Source organism: Agelaius tricolor, unplaced genomic scaffold, assembly GCF_023055355.1.
Source record: "Agelaius tricolor isolate 1412-34295 unplaced genomic scaffold, bAgeTri1.0.p SCAF_34, whole genome shotgun sequence".
NCBI lineage: Eukaryota > Metazoa > Chordata > Aves > Passeriformes > Icteridae > Agelaius > Agelaius tricolor.
In genome coordinates this window covers 6,739,875-6,752,783 of record NW_027269294.1, presented here as the reverse complement: position 1 = coordinate 6,752,783, position 12,909 = coordinate 6,739,875, and positions in this window count along the sequence as shown.

Sequence of the window (12,909 nt, the reverse complement as noted above, 5' to 3'; positions counted from 1 at the left end):
AAAAGGCTCTTCATTTATGCAGGAAGAGTTAAAATGAACATATCCACTGTAGCAGATTCTGCTGTTGTGGTGTCTAGGGCAGCAAGAAATCACAAAAAAACCCAGACAAGTGTACATGTTTCAGTTGTGTGAGCCACTGAGAGCTGTCAGTGTCAAAGCTGAGCCCTTCTGCCTTTCCAGGCAAGAGATAACCAAGGCATAAGAGGACTCTATATCTGAACTTTACCAAATCTTTTGGCTGAAAACTTTTATTAGAAGGCTGTGGACAAAACATTTTGAATTTTAGAGCCACAGACCCGTGCCAACGTGGAAAAAAGGTACAGGAAAAGTCAACTAAATTTTAAAGAAGTTTATGCAGGGCAAAGAAATACTTAATGACTTTACCAAACCAAGATTTTTTCATTGCATCCTCCCTTGTCTGCTTCTGTCACATTAAAAACATTTAGAAGATGACAGAAAGTAAACTGGGACAGAGAAACCTCAGAGAACAGCATTTGCTAGCATGGAGGCTGTCAGAAACACACTCCTTGATCTGGACAAAAGGAAAATGGGCACATTCAGTTTTGAAAGTTGTATTTAGCAGCCATAATTTTAACTATTTCTTTTGCTACAATACGAGAATCACAGCACTGAGCAAAAGACCATCCACACCTTTTTTATTATTAACAAAAATGTGAATCGCCTAAAGTTATTCAATGCTAAATATTTTTTTATTGTAATCCTAAATATTTTTTGGTTTTTTCATACGCAAATGACAGTCGTGCAATGCAATGACAGTCGTGCAAACGATGGAGGTTCAAACTACCACACTGTAGTATAAAGATGCTGTGCAGCTGCACTGGCTGCAACCAAAAAGAGCTAAGTAGGGTTCTAGATTCTGCAAGGCTGTTGAAATCAATTTCTAAAATTCTAAAAGCACTGTTTAGTAGTTTTCATTTTTCTCAGCTGAGGCATTCTACATCTCAGAATTCAGAGAGAATTCTGGAACTCAAAGTTCCAGGATCCACTCTAATAAAAATGACCACCATCAATTAGATCCATCACCCCAAATTGGGAATTCTTATTCTAGGCTCCTCAGAACAGCAAAGGACAAAATCTGAACCATACAGGGACACCCAGTAACACTGGCTACTTCCAGGGAATACTAACACCAAGCATTTTACAATCACCTCAACAGCTCATGAAACTCCCTCATGAAAATTTAAGGGGCAATTTAAAATAGCAATAAAAACCACAAACAGAATTCACACGTGGGTTATTCACAAACAGGAAAGAATCCTCCATTAGTCAGATTAATTGTTCTTTCAAACTGCTCACACAGCTCTCTGATATTGTTTTCTGCCATTAGTCACTCAGAGTGCATCTGTGGACAAGCATCCTGACAGGGCTACTCCTGCTGCTCTGATGTGGAGATTATTGCCCTTCTGGTAATCATACCCAGTAACTCAAAAAATAAACCTAAAGTCACCTTGTAATCAATCATTGTTTTATCTTTCCTTATCTTTATTATAGATTAATACCACTGTGACCTACCAGCACTGCTCCCAGCGAAATACAAGAAAGCAGCCTGCAGCATGAACACAGTTTGACTTGCATACTTGTAACTTATTTAAAAATGTGGACAGAATATTAATGTGACAAGGTAAGAAGCAGCTGAGCATGTTAAAGCCTTAATGCACCTGTCTCACTTCATAGAAATAAAGTGACACTCTTGGATGGTTCAAGTGGGTGAATAACCCACTGTGAAAGCAAAACCTTTGCTCTGCTCATTCATGGCACAGGAGTCATAGCAGGTATTAATAATTGAAGAACCACATTTGTACAATTGCCTGATTTTTCTTTGTCAAACTTTCAGCAACAATGGAATATGAAACAATTTAAGTAATGGAGAGTTAAAAAAAAACCCCACTCATCTAGTTGACCGAGTATAAATCACAGAATGGTTTGGGTTGGGAGGGGACCTTGAAGACCTTCTGGTTCCAACCCCTAGTTATAGGCAGGGACATTTTCCACCAGACCAGATTGCAGCTTAAACACAGCCTTGAAGTCTCATAAATGCCTCACTATCTCATTATGAGGTTCCAAGTGTGCCTCATCCAAAAGTAAATTATTGCAAGGAGTGTGCATGCTAAATCCCAGCATAGCAGGAGGTTATCCAAACTGCTGGAGTTAAGATATATAACAGCACAGTATATTCTGATGGAAAATTGAAATGTTGAAACAATTTTTTTAAGCCTTCCCTTAAAGTAAAGCTCCTTTCCTGGCTCCAGAAAATTGAGTAATATTTCATGTCTAGGGTTGTTTGTGATGATGAAAAGGAGTTTGTCTGCTGACAAGCTGTCCATTACACGAGCATTTCTCTAGGAGTGTGAGGGAAGGAAGACAGTTAAGTATGATTTAAGTGAAAAGAATCAGGTCTCTGTACATTCTAAAAGAGGGGTTGATTACAGAGAGCATGCATGTGTCCTCATAAATTCATCTACCATAACTAAAAGTTGCCCAAAAAATGAGCTTTCCTCATCCCACCCCACAAAAATTTCACTGTTACAACACATCAAAATAACAGACAAAAATCCCCAAGACAGGTCATAAATTCAGCCTCCTGAGAGCTAGAATTCAATTACATTTGCTTCTGAGAATCATTTTCTTTAGTAGAATACAACACTTGTGAACCAGCACAGCAGCATTTTCAAATCAAAGGTTTCCAGCTTTCTGCTGAAAGCTGAAAGTTTCTGTTTTCAGGTGTTTCATTTTTTCACTCAGAAGTCAAAACTGTCTGTAAAAAGCACACATTTCTCACACAGAAAATAATTTTAATAAAGAAAATAGCTTCAACAGATTTCTTTGGGCCATTTTACAATGACTTCATGCTGGTTTCCCTTTTTCAAAGCAACAGCATGAAACCTCAAGGTTCAGATCTAATGCTGCAGAGCAGCCTCAGCCCCACTGATTTTTTAATCACAAAGTGCACCCAACACAGCCACAAAGGCCATCCTCTCATTAATCATTTAAATCAACAGTCAAAATATTAAAAAAAAAAATTTAAAAGTGAGGAAAAAAAAAAAAAAAGAGAGGGTTTTCTTTTTTTCCCTCTTGGTGGAGCCTTCTTACATTTGGATGCATTTGAATTAGTGTTTTATCTCCAGTGACAAATCTGTTCTACCTGGGCTGAAGCAGCATCTCAGGCACATGCTATTTCTTTCATTCATTTCCCTGGTGCTTTTACCTCGGTACCTAATGTGCTGTCAGAATCACAGAACCCATCCATAAGTATTATGTGAGGAGCAGCTGCTGGATGTGCAGGCACACAGGAGAAATGAGCTTTTCATTCTTCCCTTGCAATCATTTACATAGCGAATATGATCCCGTTTAAATTACTGCTTGTCATCTCGTTACACTTGATCAGCTGAAGGATCATTTCATTGAAACTGGGAGAAAGAAAGGAAAAAGGAAAACTACCAGCAATTTGACACTCCTTTATACTTAAGAGTTTGAAGGTTTGTACAGTTTTATATTCAAACTGCTAGACTTTGTGATGGTTTCTCCTCTTAGAAGAGTATTCCTTTGATAGTCAGACAACTTCTATCTTATCCCTCCAGGCTGAAAATCTCTATTTTCATGACTTCCCTGAGAAAATTAGAAATTCTGTATACCACAATATTAAGTGAAGAGGTGTTTCTTAAGGAGTTACAACCTGACAAATGCCTTAGCTGTGGGAGAACTGACAAAAGAAAAAAAAAAAACAAAATTGCTTCTGGAGGCTGGAAGAACACACAAAGCCTGCATTACTGACATACAGCTTCCTACCATAAATATTTTTCACATCAATATTGATCTTCAGATGAGTTCTCCAAGAATTTAACACAGAGTTACACCTTGACAGGATTCATCTTAAATCACTTCTTTGTCTGCATTTCTTAGCACAATGGAAATCCACTTTGCAATAAGGTGGCAAAAGGATATGATTTAAATTCTTAACACAAGGCAATTCAGAGATGAATAACTGGGCAGCATATCTTTTTCTGTAAAGGTTTTACAAGGCACTTGCCATTGGTGACTAATACTGCATACACACGCTCATTAAAAGAATAAATCATATTTCTAATTAATACTTTCCAGTGTCTTTAAGGTGGAAATGTTGGCAGTCAGGTGGAGTTAATTTTTTCAGTGCCATTTCCACCTGTCAAATCTGTCAGAAACAGACCACTGTCCTGTGATGTGATAGAAATAATAGAACAGGTTTTGCCTCGGCTTGACAGAAATTCGAGTCTCCCAAATAACAGCAAAGAGAAATGGGCCAAATTCTGTTAACTCTTCTCAGCACCTGCAGTAGCAGAACTCAGAGGATGAGAACAGCCACAGGATATGGCTCACAGCATTTTTCATTTTCATCTGTGTGACCAAGATGAGCAGCCCTTAGCACACCAGAAAAACCCTAAAAAGGCAAACTGACGTTTTTTGGGGTTTTTTTCCTACATGAAGAAATGCTCTTTCAGCTATGACCTGCTACTTTTCTGTCTAAGAAAACTAGACAGACTACAACTCCAACAGGTTAAAACTCCCATGTAACTGCCTGAGAAATTTTCATGAAAACTGACACTTTTTTGGAGTTTTTTTTCTAGTTGAAGAAACGTACATTCTAAAAGAGGGGTTGATTACAGAGAGCATGCATGTATCATAAATTCATCTACCATAACTAAAAGTTGCCCAAAAAATGAGCTTTACTCATCCCACCCCACAAAAATTCCACTGTTACAACACATCAAAGTAGCAGACAAAAATCCCCAAGACAGGTCATAAATTCAGCCTCCTGAGAGCAAGAGTTCAACTACATTTGCTTCTGAGAATCATTTTCTTTAGCACAATACAAGACTAAAACCCCAAACTGACACTTTTTGGGTTTTTTTCCTAAATGAAGAAATGCTCTTCAGCTATGGCCCACTTCTTTTCTGTCCAAGAAAACTAGACATAGTACAACTCCAGCAGGTTAAAATCTGCATGTAACTGCCTGAGAAATTTTGATGAGCCTACAACCAAATTGTCAGGTTTGGTTGAATTATTACTTAGAAGACAGGACAATACCTATTAGTTCTGAAAATGTCCACATTTTTTAAAGACTATTTCACAAATGCTGCAGTATTTGATGCAATCATTTTCATAATCCAAAACTGATCATGAGTTATCTGGTGCTGCTTATTTTCTGATTTCACAAAAAAAGTCCCAATTTTTTTATCAGGGATTCTTTGCAATGGTATGTGATCCAGCTGGCCCATCACAATACAATCAAAAAGAAAAGAAAGCCCAATGAAATGAAAAGTTTGAAAGTCTAGTATAAGAATTATTTGTTCAAATTACCCAAAAAAATGCTTTAAAAATTGAAAGCCTTCAAGGAACATCACTATTGACAATCTGGTTAATTTTCTAACCATTAAACTCTATACTTAGAAAACAGACCAAAAAAAAATGAGGTAATGTTCTTTGGAAGAATATCATAACCTAGAAAGCCATTTACCTGCAGAAGCCTAGGCAAAAGGGCAAAAGAATTTTTATGTTTTGCTAATTACTCTTATATCTGCTTTTTCCATTGTCATGGTATGAGGATTTCATATTACACTGCATTTTATTTATGCAGTTCATAACACCTTCCTTATATTATTTTCAAGCACTGCAGCCTTATTTAAACTTTTTCTTTCAAAAGCACTTTTATGTTGAAAAATACCACACACACAAAAGTCCTGCACTGTCTTGACAAAAATGGCTCCTGTGATCTTCATTGAAATAAAGTAGGATCAGAAAAGAGATCTATTTCCTTGTAATTTTGGAAGACAGATGGCCTTCATACAGAGCAAAATCTCTAAAAGCCTGTGGCCACTAAACATTTACACCACCCCTTCAGATCAATATTAGTCACAGATTAAACCCTTAGAGCTCAGGCATCAAGGCTTCTTTACAGAAGTATGAGTATGAAATGCACTCTTACAGGGATGTGAAAACAAGTCCCTGAGGAGCAAACCTGCACGTCCCTTTACAAGGCACTAGAGAAATCATTGGGTCATCATCTTTGTCACAATATGCAGAGCAGAGAGCTCCACAGATATATTTTATGAAAACAGAGGTTTTGTTTTCTCAGCTCTGCCCAAATAACATAATCAGTCTTGACAGGCATACTATTACAGGCAACTTTAGAACAGGCTTTTCTCTAAAATCTTTGTCTATTGCAAACAGAAAGTTACTGATATTTCATTTTCTAACACTGTTACTGTATTTGTTTCACTGGTTTTGTTATCCTCCCGGTCATCTAAAACATTTGCCATTAAAATTCATGTCCTTTCCTGCATTATCTTAGTTCTCATCCGAGCTGCAAGTAGGCTGCCATGACAATCACAGCTGTTTTCAACAGCAAGAGCGTGTCTTTGGGCAGAAAAAGCCTGTGAAGGAAAGTACACACCAGCAGCACAGCAGAAAAGCAGCTCACCCATCAAATTCACTTGTGAGGAATATCATGCATGGGCCTGTGCAGGCAGCCATGCATCCACCACACCCTGCTCTCTGCTTCCCACAGCTCCCACCATGTGGGAGCTCTCTTATTCAAGAGAGACATCTTCAATGATGATAAAGGGTCTGCATTATCCTTGTCTCAATATATCTCTTTCTTTCTTTAAAACTGTGAGCAAATTGGTGCAGAGCTTCCTGACTGACCAGGAAACATAGGAGGGGGATGAGCAATGTGTTTCAAAACTGCATTCTCCACAGTTTCTCAGGTCCTGAGGGCACTAGGAGGTTCTAATAGACCTGCCCCTCTCAAGGAGGTCCCATTTACCAGCTCCTCCTGACCCTGGCCAGACTTCCTGTTCCAGTGCAGGACCTGACCCATCACCTTTTTCCTTATCAGACATTCCCTGAGCTGTGGATCCCACCTAGCTAGGTCACCATAGGACTTATGGCAACAGTTCTGCTGGTGCTGGGGTCATCCCCAGTCTCACCTTGTTCTCTGTCAGGGGCAGCACTGATGTGTCTTTCTGTGCTGTAACACTTGAGAGCACTGAGAAAGTTTTTAAGAGACTTTTTCCTGGCAAGAGAGAGCAAAAATGCCAATTCAATGTATTGCTCTTGCTATAAAAGAGCTACACCACTGATAACAGATCCAAGGTGAAGTTCTTGGTCAAAATACCCAAAGCAGCTGCTACACTGCTGTAATCCTGAATTAAGCACAAACAGAATTCAGCCCCAAGATTTCTTTATCTCTCTAAGTCAGCAATGTTTTGTACATACATGCATCCCTGTGCACTCAAACATGCAGATTTTCCTGTTCAGGTTTATTTAATTTTAAGATACAAGTGGAAAGCTGGTTGCGTACCAGAGAGAATTTTGGTGTTTGGTGGTGCTGGCTGGGGCTTTTTGTGCTTTGGGTTGGGGAAGGTGGATCTGATTCTGAGAAAAAAGGTGGAAACTTCCAAGTTCTAACAAGAAGGAATTGAGGAAAAAGCCTTATATCAAAGGGGTCAACCCACAAGAAGAAGCCACTGCCTGACTCCAGTTTACCAATCTCTGCCTAGTCAATGGACCAACAATAACTCCAAAGAAAAACTCGGCAGGAAATGAGTCATTTTCAAAAAAAAAAATTCAAGTCAAGCCATCCAAGATGAATATATGAGATTAGCTCAGTTGGTTAGAGATTGGTGCTAATAAGGCCAAGTCTGTGGGTTTGATCCCTCTGCGGGTCATTCACTTTGGAGTCGGTCTTGACAATCCTTGTGGGTCCCTCCAACTCAGAACATTCTGTGATTTCTGTGACTTTTGTTGAAATCCAGTCAATTTTCCTTCACACATTACAATTTTGAAAACTTGGCAAATCTCAGGCAAGACATCTTTCATTAAAAACAGTGAACATGATCCTTGGAGAAATATTAACACTTTAAGAGAATTGACCTTTTTATTCTCTGCCTCATCTTTCATTTCTAGTGCTTGCCATCAAATATCTATATAAGTCTGCAAATGTTTGCTTCTAGGGAGAGCACTGTGGGGACAACCTTTCAGCTACATGCCATGCTGTAAAAAATGGATGAAAGAACATCCAGGGCATTACCAAGCGGATCCTGGCTGAATGAGTGATCCCCACACTGCACCTTAAGAATTATCATTTAAGAGTCCATCCCAGCTGTATCCCTGGAAGTCACAATGCTATGGAAAATACCCCAGGCTCCTCCAAGGCTACAAAAGTAAGAGGTCTATATGATCTATTTACTCTTTCATCTGATTTAGAGAATTGGCTCTTGACAGCAGGCAAATGTTTGCTTCTAGGGAGAGCACTGTGGGGACAACCTTTCAGCTACATGCCACGCTGTAAAAAATGGATGAAAGAACATCCAGGGCATTACCAAGCGGATCCTGGCTGAATGAGTGATCCCCACAACTGCAGCTTCAGAATTGCCATTTAAGAGTCCATCCCAGCTGCATCCCTGGAAATCACAACACTATGGAAAATACTCCAGGCTTCCCCAAGGTTAGAAAGTAAGAGGTCTATATGAACTATTTACTCTTTCATCTGATTTACAGAAATGGCTCTTGACAGGAGGCAAGTTGATAATAAAAAGCTCTCCGTTCAAGCACATCTTTAGAAGTTGTCTCTCTTTTCTCCCCTCCATTAACTCACAGATCTAAGGACTAAAAAGGAACTGCAGGAGTGGCAAGATCTAACGCCTGTTGGACTAAATACGTAAATTATGAAATCAAGTCTCAGAACTGGGAGATCTTAACTCAGACTACTGATAAATCAAGAAAGTGATGAAAGCAGCATCCCCCTCCAGGAAGGGTGCTGATTTTAGCTGTGACATTTCCAGCCCTCAGAAGTCTACAGTATTTTTCATATAAGATCAAAGAAAATGAATTAATATTTGCATATGGTTTTGCTGTATATTTCCCCCTCCTATTAGCAGCTCCCTTACTCCTCAACTTCAAACACTGGATAATACTGAAATCTTTAGTGTAAAGGAAACAAAATCCTTCCAGTTCAGATACCTAAAATGCATATTGAAATTAATGGGAATCATTTGACTCCTTCCTGTGACAAAACAAAAATCAGATATTTTCTGGAGAAGAAGCATCTTTAATCTCCCAGGTGAAACATGAGAGCAGAGAAGTGTGATTCCATAATGAAAGCCTTTTTGTTATTCTCACATTTTTCCACATGCAATTTTTGCTGTGTTTGTTTGTTTAACTCTGATTTGGCTTATGTCATTTGAATTTCTTCACCAAGTTCTTGCTTTTATTGTAACACAGTTTTATTATAATTGAAAAGAAACTGTCATATTTAAACATTTTCTGCATGATTGGCATTAGAGCATTCAGCACAAGGAATTAATGAGAGTATTGAATTAAATGTGTCAAATCATCCAATTTTTAAAACCTCAACACAACAAACCCAAAGCACAGAAGTTATTTTGTCTGCATAAACGATGTTCAAAAGATTAAAGCAATTTCATTAGATGGTGCTTTCTAAAATCTGGGGTGGGGTTACTCTTTTCTGTATCTCAGAGCCACAATGAGTTTTTTTATTGGATGTTTATATTTTTCTATGGGTTCACAGTGAAACAAAGCTGGGATGTGCCTTGCAGCAATTTATGAACGCCAGAGGCTGTGTGTAGGTGACTTCAGTTGTCTACCTTTACATTACAGAAATGAAAAGAGTCTAGTACACAATCAAGCTCCTAGTGAGGCTGCACTAACACATGAGGGCAATCTCATTCTCTGCCCAGTCTGTTTCTTATGCAGTCAAAAAAACCCTCACAGCTCCATCAGCAAAACCAGAGCTTTTGTCTGTCTAACCATCAACTAACATTTCAAGTCATGTAGAAGTGCTGAAAACATAAAGCAGGAAAACCACCCTGATCTCTTAAAGGATCCACTACTGCAGAAATATTCCTATTTGGTCAAAGGTTATTAACATCTGAGGTCAATATTGAAAACCTTCCAAAGGGTGGGTTGCAGGATTAAAACAAACTGCTATGAATTTAAATCAAACTCTTGGAGAAAAGTCAAGCTTTTTACTTTCTCAGTTACTTTCTGCCTGTCAGAATGATGATTCACATTGTTAATGTCTGTTTCTCTGTACTGAAGACCCAGCAAGACCATCCACAACACAGTATTTATATGCTTCTGGAAAAAAGGTAAACCAGCTCAAACAGAAGGCAGAATTCTCCTGACAGAAAATCCAGCAACTTAATTCATTTTTTTAATTTCAATATTGTACATCTTTTTTATTGAGAAAAGAATACACCTAACATAAAGGGTTAATAATTCACAGATGTCCTCCGAGAAGGTTTAAGCATCGATATTTGTCAGTTCCCAACTGAAAACCAAAGGGCTAATTAGGAAATTTCCTACATTTTGAATTTTTGTTTAGCATACCTCAGCCATCAATCAATATTATTCATTCATTACCAATTGATTAACAGAAGTAAAATTTCTGAGACTAAATTTATTGATGGAATTTCTATGCAAATAAGAAAAAAACCCCATTATATTTGCCTATCACCAATGGCAGATCAGGCAAAGTTCAAGCAAAAGCTTTTCATTAGAAACAGTGTAATTTTTTTATCTCAATGCCTTTCCAAAAGTATGGATAATAATTAAAGCTATATGACATTAAGCACACTGGTTAAATCAAAAATCCTATTACATACTTAGGAAAAATTAGCCGTGGAATGACGTAAGACACAGCTTTCAGCTCTTAACAGTCTAGGAGGAGTTTTTGTTCAACCATTCAGAAATTCCAAATTATATCTAATACTGCTAAACTGCATCCTTCCCATTAATCTTTCAAGGATTGCTCTCAGGAGACTGGTAAGGAAGCAAGGTATTGTGGTTTTTTTCATGTTACAGTAGGGGCATCCATAGCAAAACAAAAGAGGTGGCATGAGTGAATGTGAAGAAACATAATGGGAACTAATGAAGTACCACATTTTAATGTCCTTGTTTCAAATCTGTTAAGAGCAGCAAAAAAAAGGAGACTGTATTTCTTCTCAGTAGGAATGTATGCAAGGTACTGGAAACTTTCCTGTGATCAGCCAGAAAGTAATGTTTGTCTTCAAAATGCTGATAATCTGTCATTCTTTCCAAACTCTGCATTTAAGACAAACCAGGATCCTGTCATTTTGGAGGACATCATTTCTCATCCTAAACTACTTTGGGCAACAGCTACTCTGGATGCATAGATTTAAAGGGACACAGTCTTATATATAAACGTAAGCAAGTCACACATAAACATCAGAAAAAAGATTTTACATGCTCAAACCTATAAATAGAAAGCCATAGGAAGAAAAACATAAGAAAAACATCTTTCCATCTATGTTATAGGGATTTGGGCAAAGTGAGGATTTTCCAAGATATTTTAATTTAACTTCAAGGCAACGTGAATCCAAATACATGAATAAATAAAGTTTTTAAATTCTCAAAGGTCCTTTAAGGCTGCCTTCCCACTGCACAGTCATCAGAAGAGGGAGGCTGGGCAGGCATCCTGGCAGATGGTTTCCCTGCAGAAGGGCTCTTACATGGGAGCAGTGGGTTTCCATGCCCCACGCTGCTGCAGAGCATTGTTTCCCTGGAAGGTGTTAATGGCTGCCAGCAAGGATGCCTCTGGTACACGGGAAATCATGGCCTCTGCAAGCAGATGTGCATGCTAGCAGCTCTTTCTTTTTGGGAGGAATTAAGATCTTTAATTGAGTAAAACAGCTCAAACAACGGAAAGGCATGTGGGGAGGCCCAGGGGATTGATTGGAAACATCGAGTCCTGTATTGACAGGAGGTAGATGTGTTGGTACACGTAGGCAGAAAACCACCAGGAAGCCAGAAAAACAGATGTAGGCTTGGCCTTGAGAATAGAAATAGACCTCCCTGGATGCAGGAGTGAAGGGGAAAAAATAGGTTTAAAAGCCTGCATTAAAAAACTTGTGCATAGTTATCCATTTCTGCTCTGCTTAGGAAAAGAGGATATGGGCAGTCCAGATAACGAGGGATGTGCCCAAAAAATGCCTGACTAGTATAAGCAGCTTCTCCTCTTCCAGGAAAAAAACAAAAAGGCAAAAAACAACTAAAGCCCAGCTCATAGTTGCAAAGAGCCGAAAACAACAGTTTACAGTGTCCAGCCCACAATGAAAGAATTTATTTCTTCAAAAGTTCAAAGATGGGGTCAACTTCCCCACTAGCCATAACTTCTTGCTTCAAAAGCCTAAACCACTTCCCTCTCTGTGGCTGCTTCTGTCTAGAGCTGCCTGTTTCCAGAGCCACAAGGGCCACAGTGACTCCCATGGGCTTGTTGTGCAGCCACAGGGACAAGCACAGCAATCCTTTTCACCTGAAAATGTCTCCAAAAGGCACTTTGGGATGGGTGGCTGCACCCACTCAACCACAAGTCACATCTCCAGTACCAGGAACTTGGAGGAACATTCAGCAGAGTCACTATGACAGCAACCCACTCCAATAGGAAGGGTACAAGAGGTACAGGCAGCTCTGCACCCCTCCAAGCCTCCAAAACACAAAATCAAAGAATGGCCTTAAAGATCATTGCATGAGCAAGGCCTGCTTTGGTCATGGACACTTCTAAGGACGAAGTGTCTTCTAAGGATGCACCCACAACTTCTCTGTGCAAGAGAAATCTGCATGGTTAAGGATGTGGGTACACAGCAGTAAATACCCATTGCAGACTGATAAAATCCAGCAAGCAGCCTCTGCACTCAGGTGTGTGCATGCACAGACAGGCTGCTGCCTCACACCACAGCATGATTTACAAACGAGACCATTGCAATGAAGGTTCCTAAATCAAGTCCTGCTGAGGGCAGTGACCTAAAGGAAGCTTTGCTACTTGTGACTCAAGAATTTGCAGGCAGATTTATAAAAAGAAAAACTTCCTGA